The following is a 20,362-nucleotide window of genomic DNA, read 5'->3' on the forward strand; positions in this document are numbered from 1 at the left end:
ATGGGAAAATGGAGGGAACAAGTTCTCAGCTGCTTTGACAGTCAGTCATAGGAGAAAGTACTGGCAGTCTAGACACTGGTCCCGAGGTTTGGGCATCAACAGCACAACAGTCATCAGTATGCAGGGCTTTGATACAGTGATGTCAACACTCTCTGGGAACCATCAGAGATGAGAAATCACAATGAGCTGAAGTAGCAAAGGAGGAAAGTGACAGTTACTATATGATAACCAAAAGGGCCGCTGTCAGAACTAGTGCAATACCACCAGATTTCTGATACTATCTCCTGAGAAAGTGAGGGTACACATATGACCCTAAACTAAGCAAAGACCGTGAGACAGTTCACAGTAATCTAATTTTTATCCACAACCTACAGCAATTACAGGTCAGAGATACACTGGGCTTCTAGTTACATTTTCCCTTCCTCCACTGAAGACTGTGCCAATAATTTAAAATGACATAGATCAATTACCAAACTATTAAATGTAAGTTAACATCTTGGAAACTGAATACAAAATGAACTTACTTACACTGCCTTGTTATATAAATCCATTGTGCCTAAAAAATTAGGTTTTAGTGCCTAATGAATGTATGAAAATAGAATTATCAAGTTATTGTTTTTATAGAGGTGATTAATAACAATACTATTGACTTTCCACTGTGCTCTTGAGTTGTAGAACTGGAATATTTCTGATGATCTCTCTCTCTCTCTCTCTCTCTCTCCCTCCCTCCCTCCCTCTCTCTCTCTCTTTTAACTGTTCTTAGTATTTGTAACTACTTCCAAACTGCTTCGCCTTCTAGAGACTAAGATCTTTGGGAATTTTGCACTGCCATTATTCATATTTCTAGTACCTAAAAGAGAACCTGGCACATAGTATGTGAATGTGAAGGAAGGAATGAAGAAACCTCCCTTTGTGGTTGGATAGTATTTTTGTATACAACAGAGAAGGGAATGATCGTAGAGGAGACAGGTCTGGGCTCAAATCTTGAGCCTACCACTTATTAACTGAACAACCACAATCAAGTCATTTAACCTCTCTAAAAGTCCATTTTTTCAGTGGCAAAATGAAGGCTGTCTAATTTGGATTCCTCAAAATAGACTCTGAAATAAAGGCTTGGACATAGGTGATTCTCTGTGGCAGAAGAAGAAATTAAGAAAAAGACAGAAAAGGGAAACAAAAAATTAGGCATGTGTTAGCAAGCCAATTCTGTTGTAGGCCCCATCTCACAGGCATGCTCTGGGAAATGATATGAAGCATAACTTAGAACCTTCATGAAGGGCAGGGAGGCTGGGGCAGAACATCTGCCTATTCCGTTATCTCACAATGACAACCATCCCCAAGGTTTCTACCTGCACTTTTAGCTCCCATCTATGCACAGTAGAACAAGTTCCCATGATGCTAATAAAGCCCTCAAGAAGACACAAGAGATGGAGGCATCTGAGGTGAAGAGCTGGTGGGACTGACAGGACTCACAGCTGCAGGTGAACTCAGACGAGCTATGAAGAGACGGGGGAGGGCATCTGCTGCAAGATTAACACCTGTATCATGTAGCACCACCCTAAAAGTTGGAAGTTTAAAATGAGAAAATGTATGCAGGGTACCAACCACAATGCCTGTCCCATAGAAAATTGCCTATAAATCGTTGCGGCAATTGAGGTTGTTGTTCTTATTAAATGTGTTTGTGAAAATTGAAATTCATAAAGAGGAGGCTTGAATGTATAAGTCAATCCCGCGTTGTTGCTGCTCATTCTGAGCCATGGTCTTTTGCAAGTTCCTGAGATACAGCAGGGAAGAAAATATGTATCACTGCTCCTACAGAACACGCAGTCTGTGTGAGGCAACCAGACACCCAAGTAGATGTTGATTCCCTGTTTGGTCTCACTTCCTCTCTTTGGATGGGTTTGATTTTTCATGGTGGTACCAATAGAAAAGAACACAATGTGCACACATGTATTGCTAATTAAACTAAAATACCATAAAAATATCTTCATATGAAACAATCACTGCCTTGCTATATAAATATGTTCATTATAATGTGATGCCTGCCCTCAACCACCACTGCTCATCAACAGTGTCAAACAGCATTTGTGTTCCCATGGCAGTAGACATTGAAAAAATTCAAGGGCAAGGGCTTTGTTTAGGAGGTAATTACAGGAAACTCTAATAGAAAAGTGAGACCAGGAGAAGAAAGCAACTGATTGAGCATGAATTACCAACCAGTTATTACTACCTCTGGAGCAGGAAACAGGGCCACAGGGAACTCCAGAAGTCAGTGTGGAGCATACTTGTTAGCATTATCCTACCTGAGGAATGAGAGATCTGAGTTACAGAAAATATCAACTCCCATCTGAGGTTCTTGTGGAAAGAACCCAAAGGGTAGTAGTTCTCTGGCACTGCTAGCCTGCTGTGTTTCTCCAGCAGAGTGGACTGCGACTGCCAGAAAAAGTCTCGGGCAGTTGGAAGTTAAAAAACAAATGCAGCCATCATAAGGCCCGAGCACATATGAGTAGGGCACTGTGGGATGATGAGCACCAAACTGAAGATGTCAAAAGGTACAGGGGAAGCATAGAGGAGCCTCAACTGAGAACACTTCAGTAAACACATACCAAGCATAGCCGCAGAGAGGAGAATCACTCCACAAAACTTCATGAGGACTCAGTATGTCTTCCTTATCATGGATCCCCAGTTCCTAACACATTCCCTAGCATATAGTAAACACTTTTGGATGAGTGCCTGCAAGGATCCATGGATTTATGGTATTTGCCTGAATCTTGAGGATGAATAAGGGTTCACTGGGTACTCTAGGATAAAGCATACTCAGAAGTACACAGTTTATGTAAAAATGTGCTTTCATTTAGGAGAAGGTCTCAGTACAATTATTTTGTTAAATATATGCAACTGCTTAAAAATGAATTTCCTTCCACAGAGGCACAATCTCCACTTTCTCATACTACTTTTGCATTTTGAAGCAACAACAACCAAAAATTCAAACTTCTTCATATCACAGTCCTTTCGATATTTAATGATATGTTCTCCTTTTTAAAACAAGCATCCCTGGTTTCTTATCAATGTCCTGGAATTGAGAGATCCATCCAGATATTTTTAACCATACAGAGTTAGATGTTTTGGTCCTCGGATCAGGAGTAGAGAATGCAGTGTTATGTAATGACGTTGGTGTCTTCCAAATCTCACGTTGCCAGTCATCTGCTTTTGAGAACTTGGCTTCCCCAAGCCACATTCTTTCATTTGTAAAATGCTTATCTCACTGGAAGCTATAGTGATCATTTAATAAAAGTCATTCTTTTCCATTGACTTTACTGACCTTTTCTCCACCATGTTGCTGTTCAGCCACATCTCTCTCCACTCCCTGGACTTGTGAGCCTTCAATCCAGAAAAAGGATGAAACTAGTTAAATACCCGTGTCACTCAGGCCTCTTTACAGAGGATTTAGTCTAAAAGGCAGCCACTCTGGGCTTCCCTTCCTCCTCTCCAGCAACTCAGAGTTAAGCAGCCATCCCTGCTCTTTCAAAGGAAGGAATAAGTGCTACGTGCTTGTTCACCCACTGACCAAAGGGACTGATGACCCAGGAAAGGGAAGTGGCACCCAGAGAAATCAATGAAGATGGGGCTCTGAAAAGGTTGGCTGGCTGCAAAGGATTAGATATTGATCTTGCTTGTTTTCCCAGTTATTGCTCTGCTCACCACCTGTGGAGGCCACTTCTAATCTCCCCCTATTACCAAACAAGACAAGAGAGCTCAGCCCACAGCAGACTCCTACAGGACAGAAAAGAATTCCCAGTGCTCACGTCCAGAAGACCATGAACACAACACCAAGAGATCCAACACTGCTTGAAAACTCAGAGTGGGTGGCTAATTGAACAAGAGCCAGACATGTAAACTGAACCTGATGCAAACATGCCTCACAGAACTCTGAGGTGACCAGAAGTAAGTAGGAAAGAAGACATTTACATAAAAGTCTCTTGATTTGGGGGAAGACCTAGGAACGGAATTTAGGACATAAAAATAAAAATCTTGGATTAAAAAATAAAATTAAGCTCTTGGATTAAAATCTATAGAGACATAGTAAGAAAACATTGTTTTGCCTACCTAATTGGAAAAGGTTTTTTAAAAATCATAATATCGAATAATAGCGAGTGTTCAAGGAAATGAAAAGAGTGAATAACTTTCTGGAGATTAATTTGATAGTGTATTTTACAAGATATAAAATTCATCATACACTTTGAACTAGTAACTCCACTTCTAGGAACTGATCTGCAAATATAGATAGAATGTGCACAAGGCTTTGCTAGAAGTTGAAAGGCAGGCACTACTTCTAGAGACACAGAGTTGGGGCATATGGCAGATGGGTTGTGAAGCTCAGGATGGGCTCGGGCACTGTGAGAAACAGTGCCCATACTATCCTCCCTATGTAGTGAAGACCCAGATCTGTCTCAGGAAAAAAAAAACATATCAACTCCAAGAGATTCATAAGATGCCATCACTACATTAGGAATATGGGAAAAAATTTAATTTATCTAAAAGTTCAAGCTTTAGGACCATTTGAGACATCTATGATTAGAAAACTTACTAATCTACTTCACTTTTATCAAATCTACAGGTATGGGGCTCTCATCTCTGCAAACCAATATTCTATATGAAACATGATCATTGACCCCAATTATTCTATTACTGAGTGTTGTTATACTCTTTCATACCTTGTCCAGAAATCTGGGTAAAACAACTTTATAGAGAAATCTAGTAATACAACATATGATCGTCTACATTAATTATTGTCCTTTCTCCTGTATTGATTTGTCATAGATTACATAAGATCAGTTTTCAGGATCAATAGAAAGTCTTGACAGATAAGATTTCAATTCTAAGACCAAAATAAAAGAGAATGTATTATAGCCACTTTTCTCCTTAAATTGTATTTAAATAATTCTATTCCACCTTCAGGTAAGATGGATATGTGACTATCAACTACAGGGGGGGAAAAGGTAAACATTTTCTTATAAATTAATAACATGTTGATTTTTTGACATATTAAGGGTCCTTATGGAAAAGGCCCTGCTATCAAATCACTGATGGAAAAAAAATGCTAACTTAAGACCACCTGTTCCCACATGTAACAGGCAATGCATTTACAATTTTGGTACTTAGAAAGATGTAAGAAAAGGAAATATTGTTTTGATAAATAGTTGAACTTGGAGTAGAAGTACGATTCTTGTTGCAAAGAACATCTTTACCCTTTCCCTGTTGTCTGGTGGCAGAGGGTTCTCTGCCCTCTGTAAATTATATGGATGATGAAATTTTGAGTAAGAATTTTTTCTGAGAGAGAAAGTAATAGGGGAAGATAATGTTTCTTACTGATGAAGAACAACTGATCTAACTTTATTAACCAATGATATTAATAAATCTAAAGTGCATGTGCATGTGAGACAGAAATAGAGGGAGAGACTGATTTTTGTTTGTGCATGTGCAGCACTGGCTAAGGGGAAAAGTGTGAATCTCATAGCATAATGATAAATTAGTAAGCCATATTAAATCTCTATATATGACATAATCCATTATCTTTAATTGTTATACGAATATGTAGAAAAATGAATGGAAGAAAATGTATTTACAATGTTTATGATGGAATTATAGGCAATAAACAACTTCTATTTTCTTCTGTAAAAAAAAAAAACTGCCTGTTCCCAAACCAAAGCTAATATTATCGATTAATAACCATAATCACTAAAGCAAGTGACTACAATTGTTTCCCTCTCCATATCCATGTCCTTTTTCAATGTGACTTTGAAGCTTTACCAAGAGAAAGAATCCATTTTTTTCACTCTTTGAATATAAGTTGGCTTTACAACTTATACTGATCAAAAGAATGTGGTAGAATAAATAAGTCAGGTGTCAACAGAGTCTAAATGAAAAACCTCCAGTTCTATTCCCACATTCTATTAAAGCAGCATAGCCTTCTCCCTGATGGCTGGTACCAGAGAAAGCCAGCCAGAAATAAGATCTGAAACTCTTACACTTCCCCAAATGTCCTGGTGTTAATTTAAAAACCACCCATCAGACTAAAAGACAGGAAGATCTCAAACTGAGTTTTTTAAAGAAGTGATAAGTGACAATAGTAAGATGATGGAGGTATTTGAGTTATCTGATAAGAATTGTTAAGCAACCAACATAAAAAATGCTTCCGTGAACAATTATAACACACTTGAAACAAGTAAAGTTTCAGCAAACAAATAAAAGACTTAGAGAAGAACAAGATAGAAATTTTAGACCTAAAATCTATAATAACTACAATTTTTAAAAATTCAATAGATGAACTTAATAATAGAATAGAAGGGGGAAGAATCGGTAAGCAGAAAAATAGAAAAATAGAAATTACCTAACGTGAACAACAGAGGGCAAAATAAGCTAGGCAAAAAAAAAAAAAGGTTCAGAGACTTGTGAGACTGTGATGAGAGACTTAACATTCATATCATTTGAGTCAAAGAAGGAGAGAATAGAGTGAATAGAGCAGGACTGAAAAGTATTCAAAGAAGTAATTGCTGAAATTTTTGAAAATACAAAAAAGTCATGAGCCTATAGATTCATGACACTAAGCAAACTCAAACAGAATAAATTGTTTTTGTAAAGATCAACATCATAGGCATTTTTTTGAAAATTAAAGAAAATCAAAAATATCCTGGAAACAGCAAGAGAAACAACATCTTTTGACAGGGAAAAAAATCCAATTTGAATGACAGTAGATTTCTCACCAGAAACAGTGGAAGAAAGAAGAAAGTGATGGAGCATTTTTCAGATGCTGAAATGTGCATACACCCAGTGAAAATAGCCTTCAAGAATGAAAAGGAAATCAAAACATTCTTAGATGATGGGAAACTAGAGATGTTCTTACCAGGGTACCTATCAAAAAAGAATGTCTAAAGAAATATCTCTAAACAAAAATGAAATGAAAGAAGAGAGAAACTTGGAACATCAGCAAGGAAGAAGGACTTGGGAAACACAATGACTGTCCTTCTCACCCTGAATTTAATAAAGTATGCTTGATCGTTGAAGGAAAATTATAACAAAACATACATAGGACCTGTATGCCAAAAAAAACTACAAACCCCTAATGAAGGGAATCAAGAAAGATCTAAATAAATGGAGAAATATGTCATGATGAATTAGAGGACTTAACATAATAAAGATGTCAATTGTATCCTAATTTATGTATAGATTTTGTATAACTCCTGTCAAAATCCCAGCAAGATTCCCTGTAGATATAGATAAGATTATTCTGAAATGTATATGAACAGACCAAAAAAAATAACTAAAACAATTTGAAAAGAAGAATAAGGTTGAATGAATCAATACTATGGTTAAGATGTTGTATGTTTCTCCAAAGTTCATGTGTTGGAGGCTTGGTACCCATGGTGGTGATGTGGACCTTTAAAAGGTGGGATGCAGTAGGAGGCCCTTGAGTAATTGAGGGCCAAAGTAGAAATGAATCTCCTAGAATGAGTCCGCAGGAGAATGAGTTGCTATACAAGCCTAGGTCTGCCCCTGAGTTACTTTCTGGCTTCCTGTTTGAGATGTGATCACAGCCCAGAGAGTGCTCACTAGAACTGAGACAATGCAAGCAGCATGCTCTTGAATCTTTGAAACTGTGAGCTACATAAACCTCTTTGTTCATTAGTAGCCTCCTCAGGTATTTCAATACAGTGAGTAAAAGCTGACTAGTATGAGTTAACCCAATTAAAAAGATATATCAATACAATAATGAAGACAGTGAGATATTGGTCAGTACTCTAGACCAGTGGTGACTGACCTATGGCCGCAGCCAGCTGTTTGTTATCATTGAAAGCTCTAAAAGGTTCACCATCACTGCCCTAGATCAATGCATAGGAAAGAAGCCAAAAATAGGGCCACACAAATATGTCCAACTGATTTTCTTCAAATATAAGAACATTTCAATGGAAGAAATAGAGCTTTTCAACAAATGATCGGGGATCAGTTGCCCATCCATATACAAACAAAAACTATTTAATGAACATCATAGGTCACTGGGAATGTGCCTTGAAGGATATATTTTGTCCCTGGCCCCTTCCCATCATCTCTCCCTCTCTTTCTCTCTACTTCTCAGTTGGCATAAGCTGAGCAGCTTTCATCTACCACATGCATCTCATGGTTAAGTCCTTCAACACAGGACTGGCAACAACAGAGCTGAGTGACCATGAACTGAAGCCTGTGAAACCGGGAGCCAACATAAATTTTTCCTGCTTTTAAATTATTTCTCTCAGTTATTTTTTTCACACGGATGGAAAGCTAAAACAATTGGACTTAATCAAAATTAGAAACTTTTGTTCTGTGAAAGACCTTGTGAAGATGATAAAAAAAGACAAGCTACAGGTTTGAAGAAACTTCCTTTCCACTGAAGTACATCCCCAGCCCTTTTTTATCTTTTGGAACAGGGTCTCACTGAGTTGCTCAGGCAGGTATCAAACTTTTAATCTTCCCGACTCAATCTTCCAGAGGGCTGGGATTACAAGGTGTGCTGCATGTCCAGCCAGAAAAAAAAATGTTTTGAAAACTACATATATGACAAAGGACCAATCTCTAGAACAGTGGTGGTGAGCCTATGGCATGCATTCCGCAGCGGGTTGTTTATATCATTGAAAGCTCAAAAAGGTTCACCATCACTCCCCTATAATATATAAACAATTATTTTAAAATCAACAATACAGTATAAAAAATAAAAGCAATGCAGTCAGAAAATGAGCAAAAGATATGAAGAAACACTTCACTTATGAGGATATATAAATGATTATAAATATATAAAAATGCCCCACATCATTAGCCACTAGGAAACACAAATTAGAACAACAATAAGATATCACTGCTCTGCTACTAGAAGAGCTCAAATTTTTTTAAAAAGTGATACCACCAAATATTGGAGAAGATGAAGAGAAATTGAATCATTCATACATCACTGGTAGGAATGTAACATGATCTAGCCTCTGAAAAACAGTTTGGCAGTTTCTTAAAATAAAAAAAAGGAAAGAAAAAATCATAACATATGTAACTACTATAAGACTCAGCCATTATATCCCTGGGCACTTATCCCAGAGAAATGAAAGTAAGTTTACACAAAAATCTGTAGGCAAATGATTATAGATGTTTTATGATTATACAAACTGTGATACATTCCTATTATGGTCTGAATGTTTCTCCAAAATTCTCCAAATTCATAGGTTGAAATGCTACTCTCCTCCAAGGTGATGGTTTTAGGAAATGGGGTTGGAAAGAAGTTGGGCAGAGCCCTCTTGATTGGAATTAGTGCCCTTAAAGAGACCACAGTGAGCTAGCTAGCCTGGTCTATCACATAAGAACAAAGCAATAAGGCACCATCTATAAGCCAAAGAGTAGGCCCTTAAAGCCAGACACCAACTGCCTTGGTCTTGAACTTCCTCAGTCCCAAAACTGTGAGAAATTAAATCTCTGTTGTTTATAAACTAACTAGTTTGTAACTCAGATAAGACAATGCCATGTAATGGAATACTACCCAACAATAAAAAGAAAATGAACTATTGATAACAGATAACTTGGATGAATCTCTAGAGAATTATGCTGATAGAAAAAAGGCCAATACCAAAAGAGTGCATAATGTATTATTCAAGTCATATATCATTATTAAAATGAAAAAATAATAAAAGTGGAGGATAAAGGTTGCCAGGGATTAAAGATGTGGTAGAGACAGGCAAGAAGTAGATGTGGTTATATCAAGATGATGCATCTTTGTGGTGCTGGACACAATCTGCATCTTGATTGTGTCAATGTCAGTATCTTGGTCTTGATATTGTACTATAGTTTTGCAAAATGTTATCATGTGTACAGAATACACAGAATACAGTTTTCTCCATATCATTTACTATAATTGAGTCTATAATTGTCTCTAAATTAAAAGTTTAATTCAAAAAGTTAAAAGAATATGGCATAAGTGATGTGCTAATTCCAGGCTGATGTCTCAAGAAATTTTCATGGTTCTTTATTCCAACCCTACCCAGATATCATGTGAAAAATCTGGACTAGCTGATGGAGGATTAGGAAGCAATTGAAGCTTCCACAGACAAATCAGCTCCAGTCTAATCTGGCAGTCAACTGCCAGACATACCAGAACCTAGCAGAAACCATAAGAAACACCTACATGGACCCTATCTGTATCACTGCAAAATTGTGAAGCTAAACAGTTATTGATTTTAAACACTAAAGGTTTGGGTGACTTATTACATAATAGTAGCTGACTGATACAAGACAGAACATTTGCATATTTCAAAACCAATTTATCTTAGAAGGTTCTCTAGGAAGTTATATTGTTTTAAATTGGATATTTTGAAATCTTGTATGACTAAACTGGGTATGTAATAAGCTCTATTAAAAATCTGTTATGCCAAAAAGTATAGGAGTGGTAGAAGACCCTTGATCCTTCTCATAGGTGTGCACTAGGTTCACCTCATTAGGGAGCTGGGGTGGCATTGTATTCAGCCATGGATCCTTGATAAGCTCCTCAACATTCATTACAGGCCATCAGTGCTGCCCCTGGCACAGTAGAAAGTCAAAAGGCACAAAGCTCTGCTCTTAATGAGCTTCATAGAATAGCTAGTGCCCAGACACTTGACCTCCAACTCACTGCCACTCAATCCTTATCAAGAGCTCAATAAATGCAGGAGTCTCTGAAGGCTTCAGCACCATCCATTCCTCCAAGTACTCTAAATGGTATCCTTGAATTAAGCCACAGCATCAGAAAATGAAGGGACCACATTGTTTTGGCCTTCACAGAATTGCCCATATTGAACTTCACTTTGGCATTTAGCCATTTCCTTCTCCTATGGGACTTAAGAGCCTATGAAATCCAATATTATCCTTGCTCTGATGATGGGACTAAGAACCTTACACACAATGAAAGTGTGCAGGAGAAATCCCTGTCTTGCTAATCAGGGAAGAACATAACTGTCCATATAGTAGCTGGGTGTATTTCCCTCATGGCCCTAGTGATCATGGTACTGATATGCTTTCCCACTTGTCTAGGCAGCTTGGAGCCAAACTGCACACTAAGACTTTTGTAGAACAGAGTGAGGGTTCAGATCTAAGCATCATCAAACACCAGACCTGGCTCTTCTCACTTATAACTTCCCAGATATCTAGTTAATCCAAAGAAGATGGCCTGGACCAGGGAGCCTTCTCTGTAGCCCTGGAGCACAACAGAGTTAGGAGGACTCACATGAGAGTGAGTTTATAAATGCACCCTTGTACACTTGATTGTCTGACCATCAAGCAATCAGCCATGGGCCTCCATAACCAGAAGATGAGAATAGGGGACAGGGAAATCTCCTAGGAGTTAAGTACCTTGATGTGTCAGGAACTCTGTATATGCTATTTCTCCACAAAACATCACTGAGAGATGGAAATGAGTATCTGCATTATCCAGAGGAGAAAAATGAAGTTCAGAAGAACAAAGTGACTAGCAAAATCACATGCAAACTGGAGTCAAATTATGAAGCCAACATTCTTTCTTTGAAACCAGGGTTGGTGAACTGACTATGGACCCAGTCCAGCCATGGTCTGTTTTTGTAAATAAACTATTTTTGGAGCACATCCTACTCATTTGTCTACATATTGTCTATAGCTGCTTTCACACACAATAGCAGAATTGGCAAGAGTGATTATGATCCATAAATCCTAGAATCTTTATTATCTGTTCCTTTAAAGAAGAGGTTTACAGATCCCTACTCTAGACAAAGGGTTCTAGATGAACAAAATATTAAACAAAAGATATATTTATTTATCTGAACAATGCATACCTTTACGTATCCAATACAAAGACCAGCCCCATCCCTAAAATGGTACTTGTGATAATCATCCCCTAAGCTCCATATTTGAGCCTTGATGTCATTGCAGACCCTAAGGTGATGTCATAGAAGAACCTGAAGTTGTTCACCCTCTGGTCATAGAGTTCTGAGTTGACATCCTGCAACTCAAACAATTGCAGTCATTTATCTGCAAGGCCCAGAAGGGTCTGGAGCAGAGCAAGCCTCACTGGGCCCACTACACTTGTCCTTCCTATTATGCGTGGTGAGCTTGCCATGAGATGCCCTGGAAAGGCAAAGATGTAACTTTTTCATATGCATCCTTTGTGCCCATGAGAACCAGGCCTTTACCAATCTGAGTTCCATCTTATTTCTTGACTGTCAGTCAACGTCTTTCCGTGCTTCTGCCTTGATCTCTCAGAGACACTGTGAATGAGATTCAGAAGACATTTGCAAGTCCCTTCAAGTTTTTGAGCCAAGACACAAGACTTCTGACAATTGTGTAAACTGAGAACCTTAGGAGGCTGGTTGTTCTCAAGGTCTTTAGGTTCCTTTACAATTACAATCAGATGCAGAGACCCAACCCACAAGGAAATCAATGAAGAAAGGGTTCAGGTTGGGTGGTAACTCGCCATTGTCCCGTAGTCCTTATGTTCACCACATCAGTCTTCTATCAATCCATAATCCTGGCGATTCCACCAGTAGTGGGGAAACCACCCCCTAGGATTTCTTGCCAATTATCTGGTCTTGGTTGGGGTGGCTAGATTGTGAGTGGGGACTAAAGGAAAGGGAACTAAAAGGGCAGGCTAGGAGGAGGAGGAGTAAAAATAGAAGGATAATAGGAAAGAGGAGCAAGATGAACAGGTTATTGAGTGGGTGATCTGGAAGAGGAAGAACTGAGAAGGGGGATCCTCCAAGCAGGCAAGTGGGAAGTGCCATTATTAGTCAAAGGAGGGAAAACAGTGGGGCAATAAGAAAAGGTTGGTGTTTGTTGGAGGGAAGGCTGAGAGGTGGAAGACTGAGGACATAGGGAAGGAAGGGGAGTTGGATGATGAGAGGAGAAAACAGGAGGAGAAGAAGGTTGGGGTTTTGATGAGGAAATTTGGGGAAGCTTCCTCATACTTTCACCAGGGTACATCCCAGCTACTCACTTTTCAGACAACAGCCAAAATGAGCACCTGAGCTTGTGCCAGCCTTTATCTCATGCAGCACCACTCTTGACATTCCGGGACTGAATGTCCATTGTGATGCAAACATCCCCCACCCCTCCCTTCCTGCTGGTCCAGTAAGTAGCCCCTCCATCCAGGAAAATTATCCCATGGTCTAGAATTGAGAGTGGTCATGGGAAATAGCAAAGCGAAGAAATGGGACTGTGATATTAGTCCCCGTTTGGGGGATAATATGCAGTTTTGCCCCTCAGTAGGCAAAGGCTGATCAAAGGGCCAGGATAGAACTAAGTGCTTGGAGACTAGGAGAGCAGTTGTGAAGCAGAAATTGGGGAAATGGAAAGAAGCCAGTGCCCTTGCCCATGTAACATACTAATTGTCTAAAGCTCTTTCACATCACTTCTGTCACTGCATGAAGAATAGTTCATCAGAGAGGAAACATTATATCCATTTTATCAATGAGGAGGACACTGAAGACCAGAGTGGGGAACTATCATAGAGGTCAGCAGGGGGTGGCAAAGAAAGTAGGACTAGAACTTGGGCCAAAAGGAGAGGGCATGTGGAGGGAGCCCAACATGTCACGGAGCACTGACAGGCAACAGGACAAGCAGAGAAGGCCTCTTGGAAATGTATATTTCCGTGCCCCAGCTTACACCTGCCAAGTCAGACTCTCCTAAGTCAAAGGCCTCCATAGGCATTTTAACACCCGCTCCTGGCTCATTTCTGATAGTCACTCACTGAATTTCATGAGCAGCCCAATCTAGGAACCTAATGTCCCCCTTAACATCATCTGATGGGCATTGAGCAATCAATATCCGGCTCCATCACTCCCTAGGCAGGTTAACACTGAGGCACAGCCCACACTGTCTCCCAGGGTGCCCGTGGTTGAGGATGAGGGGCTGAGCCCCTCTTGCCCATGCATGGTAATAATTTGCCTTTTTTCCCTGCCTTTTCCTTCCTGTCTCAGTTCCTGCTTTTCTCCTGGTGGTCCCTCGACTCAGCCCCTAAGTTCACTACTTCCTCCAGAGTTCTCACCTCGCCCTGCCTCTGGGAAAGCCCCTAACTATAAACAGATAAGAGTCGGGGATATGGAGAGAATGATAATGTGATTTGCATTATTTTTCAATGCTACATCTATAATAATTTTTACATTCTAGAAGTCAGGTTCTTTGCCAGTCCCAGAAAGGCACAAGGCAGGAAAGGGATGGGGGGGTGCCAAATTCCAGACATGACTCAGATAGGATTCCCACCTCTACAGAGATGTCAATTTAGTTGGAAGCAAGGGAGCTTGCCTTACATGACAGGGAAATAGAGACCGGAAAAGCAGGCACTGAAGGTTTCTTGGGTCTCCAGTTGAAAGAGCTGAATTTGGAGTAGGGGCATGGAGCAGCCCTAACCACTATCCTACACAAGTGGAAATTCACCAAGCCTCCCAGTTCTGAGGGCAACAAAAGCTTTTTCCTGGGGTAATGTGACTTTATTCACCTTCCCACCAAGCTTATAAGGTAAGTGGGGATACCATTGCCCTCATTCGTTCCTTTTTTTCAGATACAGGAACTGGAGTGCAGAGAGGTCCCAGTGTACACAGGTCAGCACAGAACTAGCTCACAGCCTACCAACTCTTCTACTGTCAGCAGGGACTTATTTAAGGCTTGAAGTTAGCCAGAACCCCATTCTGCTAGAAACTTTCTAAACCAAACTAATGATTTCTGCTATGAAAATACCAATGCTACCCTAGCCCCAACAAGATGTGGAGTCCAGAGGAGTGTGTTTCCAGAAAAAGATTTCTCCAGAGCTCAGCTGTGAGCCCACTGGGAATGGGGACTTGGTCTCCACCACAAGAAATGAAATTCCCAACACAAATTCACCTCCTAAGGCTGTTTCCTACCTCCTTACTTATCCATCCCCACCTGGTATGGCCCCTCTACTCCCAGTGAATACTTTCTTACTTGAGAGTTAAAAGGATAACTGAATTCGAGTTTCCATAGCAACAGAGCCAGGTTACAAGGCAGTAAGGTCTTGCCTTTGCAGACAGCTCAGCATAACTGTCAGGGGCCAAAACAATTTCAAGTCAGCCTACAAGGTTAATTGCATGCCGTTTTGTCTGCACAGAAGCCCCCAGCATGGAATAAAGGTAAAACATCAGCCCAAACCACACCATGAATCCAGAACCATATTCATATTCATATTCTTCCACACACACACTCAAGCCTGAAGGGGTTAGCTCAGGTACACAGTCTATGGTTCAATGATCAGCCCTATGATCTACGGGAGGGAGAGGAGAGAGAGAAGAGACAGACAGGAGAGAGAGAGAGGAGAGAGGAGAGAAAGAGGAGGGAGAGGGGAGAGAGAAGAGGAAAAGGGGAGAGAGAGGAGAGGACAGAAGAAAGGAGAGCAGAGAGGAAAATGAGAGAAAAGAGAGGAAGAGGAGGAAGAAAGAAAGGAGAGAGAAGAGAGGAGAGAGAGGAGGGAGCGATGAGGAGAAATGCATAGGAGAGAGAAATGAGAGGAGAGAAAGAAGAGAGAAGAGAAGAGAAGAGAGGAGAGGAGAGGAGGTGGAAGGGAGGGAGGAGAGAGGGGAGAGGGGAGTGAGAAGAAGGAGAGAGATAGAAAGGAAAGAGAGGAGAGAAGAGAGGAGAGAGGAGGGGGGAAAGAGGAGAGGAGAGGAAGGCGCACATTGTCCCGACCAAGCCCTCTCACAAGCCCTGAAAGATTGAACTTCTAAGGAGGCGGCACCCTGGAGGGACAAGGAGGACACCTAATTGCCTGAGGCTTGATTAAAAGACCCTCGTCTCTGATGCTGGCCCTGCAGGGAGGCTCCTTCACTTTCTGCAGCTGGGTCCATGATGTCTGAGACTGTGATGCTCAGAGAGAAGACTGGCCTGGCCTGTGCTCAAGTGAGCACACTCACTTACGGGTGTGGAAAGACATCGACTGCCAGCCTAGGGTTGGGATATGGCTTCTGCCGTAATTTTTAATTCACTGTATTTGGACAATGTATTAAATACTTACTGTTTAAGCGGCACATTCCAATGTCCTTATTAGAATAAATGGACCAAAAGAGAGATGAGGATAGCAGCTGCTACCATTTAAATAAGTCCTTAGCATGTGCCAAGCATTGTGCTGAGCATTTTTTGCATATTATATTGTGTAATCCTCACCACAAGCCTATTAAGTAAAACTTTGTCAACAGGTAAGGAAATAAAGTTCAGAAATGCAAAACAACCCAATGTTACATGGTCAATAAGGACTGTTGCTGGAATTCAAACTCAGAAATGTATGACTCCAAACCCCATTTTTTCAATACTGCTCCATGCCTCCTAAACCTGGAAAAGAAAGTAAAAAGGCAGTTCCAAAGACAACTTTCCATGCATTCCCTCCCAACTCAGAATTCACCCAATTACAGAGCTTCCCCAATGGAAGAAATCAATGATAGAAAAACATCACAAGTTTGCAGTGAAAACTCAAGGCCTACTATGATTTTTTTCCCCATTCAGGTGGTGCCTCTCTAATCAGAAGAGGAATATGAGTAGGAGCATTCAGGATGAAGAAGGAGGGAAGTATCTTGCCATCTTACCTGTCAATTTTAAGCTACACCTGTGAGTTTCAGGTCCTGGATTACTTCCCATGCTCCTCTTTTCCTCTGGGAACTTACATTCCTGTAGGAAGAGATCCTAGGAGCCTGTGGATAAGATCCTTTCAGTTTTCTCATGTGAAGCTGTAAAAGCTCTTCTGCCTGGACAAGCCAGCTACACCTCTCAGCCTTCCTTGCAGTTAGCAGTGACCATGTACTGAGTTCTAGCCAATGAAACATAAGTGGAAGTGATGCATTCAGCTTTTTAGCATTCCCTAAAAGCTTCCCACCTGTCTCTTCCCTGTTCTTTTCTCCTTCTAGTGGGCTGATTACAGTGGCCTGGAAAGCCAAGTGCTGAAGGTAACAGAGACTATCAGTCTGCATCCTGAGTGACCATAAGAAGAGGTCATCCCATAGAATTCTTCATCTTTCCATGGATTTTGCATGAGCAAAATGTAAATTTTGAGTAGTAACAGCAATAGGTCCTGCATATAAGGGTTGCTGCTCACTTACCCTGTATAGCCATGGAAAAACTAGGGTCAGGCTTACCATGCCTGTAGTATACAAAATGGGAGAAACTCGTCCAAAAAGGCCACAGTAAAAGGGAGGAGAATACAGCCCATGAGGATGACAAGTATGTACATGTTGAGGCGAAGGAGGGGGTGTGCAGAAGATTGGTTGCTGTGGCAGTTAAGGTAGAGTTTCAACTTGATTGGCTTTGGAATCTACCTGGGGATTGGCAGCACACACTTCTAGGTGTGTCTGTGTGGGTCACGGAAGTGTGGCCCTGTGGTCTATGTCTGTTCCCTTGCCCCTTCCACCCTAGCACTCTTCCTTCACTCTGCTTCCTGGCTGCCATGAACCAAGCAACTTTGCTCTACCACACCCTTCTGCCATGATGACACTCGCTTGCAGCCAGCCAATCAAGGACTAAAACCATAAGCAAATTAAACCTCTCCTTTAAAGTGGGGTTGTTGGGTATATCTCAGCAATGAGAAAGCTGACTAGTGCAGTTATATTCAAAGGAACTGAGAAAATAAATGACTGAAGGGAGGATATGGAAGCCAACTCATTGTCAGGGAGGGGAAATAGAAATACAGAAAAGAGGAAGGTCAGGTATCAGACTGGAATTGGTTTATAATATATACAGATGAATATATAATTGGAATTTAATCATAAAGAGCCATGAGAGAAAGCCAAATGGAGAGACATTCTAGAGAATATCTGGCCTGTACTCTTCAGAAATATTAAAGTTATGAAAGACATAGAAAACTGAGGGATTCTTCCAAATTGAAAAAGAATGAAGAGATATGACCACTAAATGCAATTCATGATCCTGAATAAATTCTGGGCCAAAAAAACAAAGGTGTTTAAAAGGATGTTTATTAAGACAATTGCCAAGACTTGAATGAGTCTGGGGATTTAATGGGATTACTATATTAATGCTGATGTCTTTGTTTTTATAGTTGTGTTGAGGCTATGTAAAAGATTATCTTTTGAAAAATACACACTGCACTATTAAGGGCTTTTGGCCATCGTATCTGTAACTTATTCTCTCTTTCAGAAAGAAATTATACACAGAGACAGAAAGAGGAGAATCATAGGTAAACATGATAAAAACAATTGGAGAATCTGAGTTAAGAATATGCAAGAATCTTTTGTTTGATTCTTTTTTTTTATTTGATTCTTGCAGCTTTACTATAAATGCCTAATTATTTCAAAATAAAAATGTAAAAACAAATATTCTATCATGTTGGACCACTATATATTTGGTTCTATTTGTTATTGAACCTTAGCTTGCCCTAACAGAATACTGTGTATAATTACTTCTTTCCAAGTAGGAGTTAAAATGTTTCATGCATTTATCAAATATTTACTGAGCAATCTCTAGGCACTGGGGGTATAATATGGAAGAAGACAAGCGTAATCCCTGCCCTCATGGAGCCTCCAGTGAGATAGAGCTGATTTTCAACAACTAATGATATGATTTCTAATTACAAACAACATTACTTTCTTTAACTGTTAAACACTACTTCTTTGGTAAAACCTTCCTGAACATCCCCAGATAAAACTAGATCATCCCCTTATATACTCTTACCCCTAGCACTTCCATAATTAGAGGTCTAACATGGTGAAAGTTTTGGGAAATCCTGCATCCAAAGTTGTTCCTTGTGGGAACTTGTTAAAGAGCTCATATACATGTACTCTAAAACCAGTCTATGACTTCCACATCTGTGTTCATTCACTCTGTGAACCCAGAACCCAGCTCAGTGGGCAGAAAGTAAATTTTGGTGGAGTGAATGAATGATTGATCCAAGTAAAGTGAATGGAGAGAATGAGAATGGAGAGAATATGAAAACTGGCAGAAGGTGACATGCCAAAACTTGTGGACTAATTTGACATTGGGACAAAGGTGAGTAATACAGAAATCAGAAAAGATCTTTAGTGTTTATGGAATCTAGGGGACCAGGAGCTAAATTTGAAGCGTCCTTAAAAAGTCCAGGATGGTAGAGATTTTCTTCAATACTCTGCTTTCAGATTCCCTTACCATTTCTGTGCACAGTATGCCAGGCACATTTGCATCTTTGTCAGAGGCCTGACTTCAGGCTATGCCACTTTGCCCACCTAAGTAGTGCCTGAAAACTAACACCCCTGTCTAGCAGCTCTTAACTAATGATTGATGGGGATGAGCCTACAAGTTCCCAAGCTCACTCAGCCTTTATCTGGGGTAAATCTGAACTTTTTGTTTTCCTAGGTCCTGTGGCTTCAGTGTGTCCCCCAAAAGTTCATGTTTTGAAAAGTTAATCCCCAAATCCATGTATTAATAGTATTTGGAGGTGTGATCTTTGGCAGGTGATTCGAATTACATGCAATCATGGAGGTAAGGCCCTACAGGGGCATTAGCGACTTTATAAGAAGAGGAAGAGAAACCTGAGCTAGCATGCTTGCTCTATTTTACCAGATGAGATACCCTCTTGCCATGTTGTAATGCAGCAAGCAAGCCTTCACTGGAAGTTCCTTAAAAACTAAAAATAGTTCTACCATGTTATATAGCTATCCCACTTCTAGGATACAGAATCAACAGATATCCATCAGCAAATGAATGGATAAAGAAAATTTGTACACACATACTGACAGGAATATTATTTGGCCATAAAAAATAATGAAATCTTGTCATTTGCAGAAACATGGATGGAACTAGAGGGCTTTATGTAAATAAAATAAGCTAAATAGAAAGGAAAATGCCTATATTGTCATTTATATGTAGAAGCTAAAACAAGTTAATCTTAAAGAAGTGAGTAGAATAATGAAGACTAAAACTACAAAGGGAAGAGGAGAACAGGAATAGAGAGAGTTTGAGTAACAGGTACCAAAATACATATAGATAGAAGGAATACACTCTAGAGTTCTCGAACATAGTAGAATGAATATAGTTTGCAAGAGTCCATTATATATTTTATGAATAACTTAGAAGAAAGGAGTTTGAACCCCCCAAACACTAAAAATGATAAGAATATGGAAATGCTAGTTACCTTAATTTGGTCATTACACTTTGTATACATGTACTGAATAAATATGCACACTCTACCTCATAAATATGTATAATTATGTGTCAACTTAACAGAAAAATTAAAATGGAAAAAAAATACTTTAAAGAGAAGAATGCTTTCACCATTTGTGGGAACTGCACGCTTGGACTTTCCAGCCTCCAGAATCATGAGCCAACTAAGCCTCTATTATTTACAAACTACCCAGTTTCTGTACTT

At 39.9% G+C, this 20,362-nt stretch overlaps 2 long non-coding RNA genes across 2 annotated transcripts; one reads left to right on the forward strand and one right to left on the reverse strand.

The window, feature by feature from the left end:
• Positions 1-724: 724 nt before the first annotated feature.
• LOC110344574 (uncharacterized) lies at positions 725-13,089 on the reverse strand. Its single transcript, XR_002387230.2, has 3 exons — positions 13,007-13,089; positions 11,850-12,281; positions 725-3,381 (listed from the first exon to the last, which is right to left on the reverse strand). It is a non-coding gene; the product is annotated as an uncharacterized LOC110344574 (long non-coding RNA).
• A 106-nt stretch (positions 13,090-13,195) lies between these two features.
• Positions 13,196-18,794, forward strand: LOC110344575 (uncharacterized). The gene is made up of 3 exons (XR_002387231.2): positions 13,196-14,526; positions 16,519-17,050; positions 18,160-18,794. It is a non-coding gene; the product is annotated as an uncharacterized LOC110344575 (long non-coding RNA).
• The last annotated feature ends 1,568 nt before the right edge of the window (positions 18,795-20,362 follow it).

Source organism: Heterocephalus glaber, unplaced genomic scaffold (genome assembly GCF_053883595.1).
Source record: "Heterocephalus glaber isolate CG9 unplaced genomic scaffold, H.glaber_assembly_v1.0 deba00001673, whole genome shotgun sequence".
NCBI lineage: Eukaryota > Metazoa > Chordata > Mammalia > Rodentia > Bathyergidae > Heterocephalus > Heterocephalus glaber.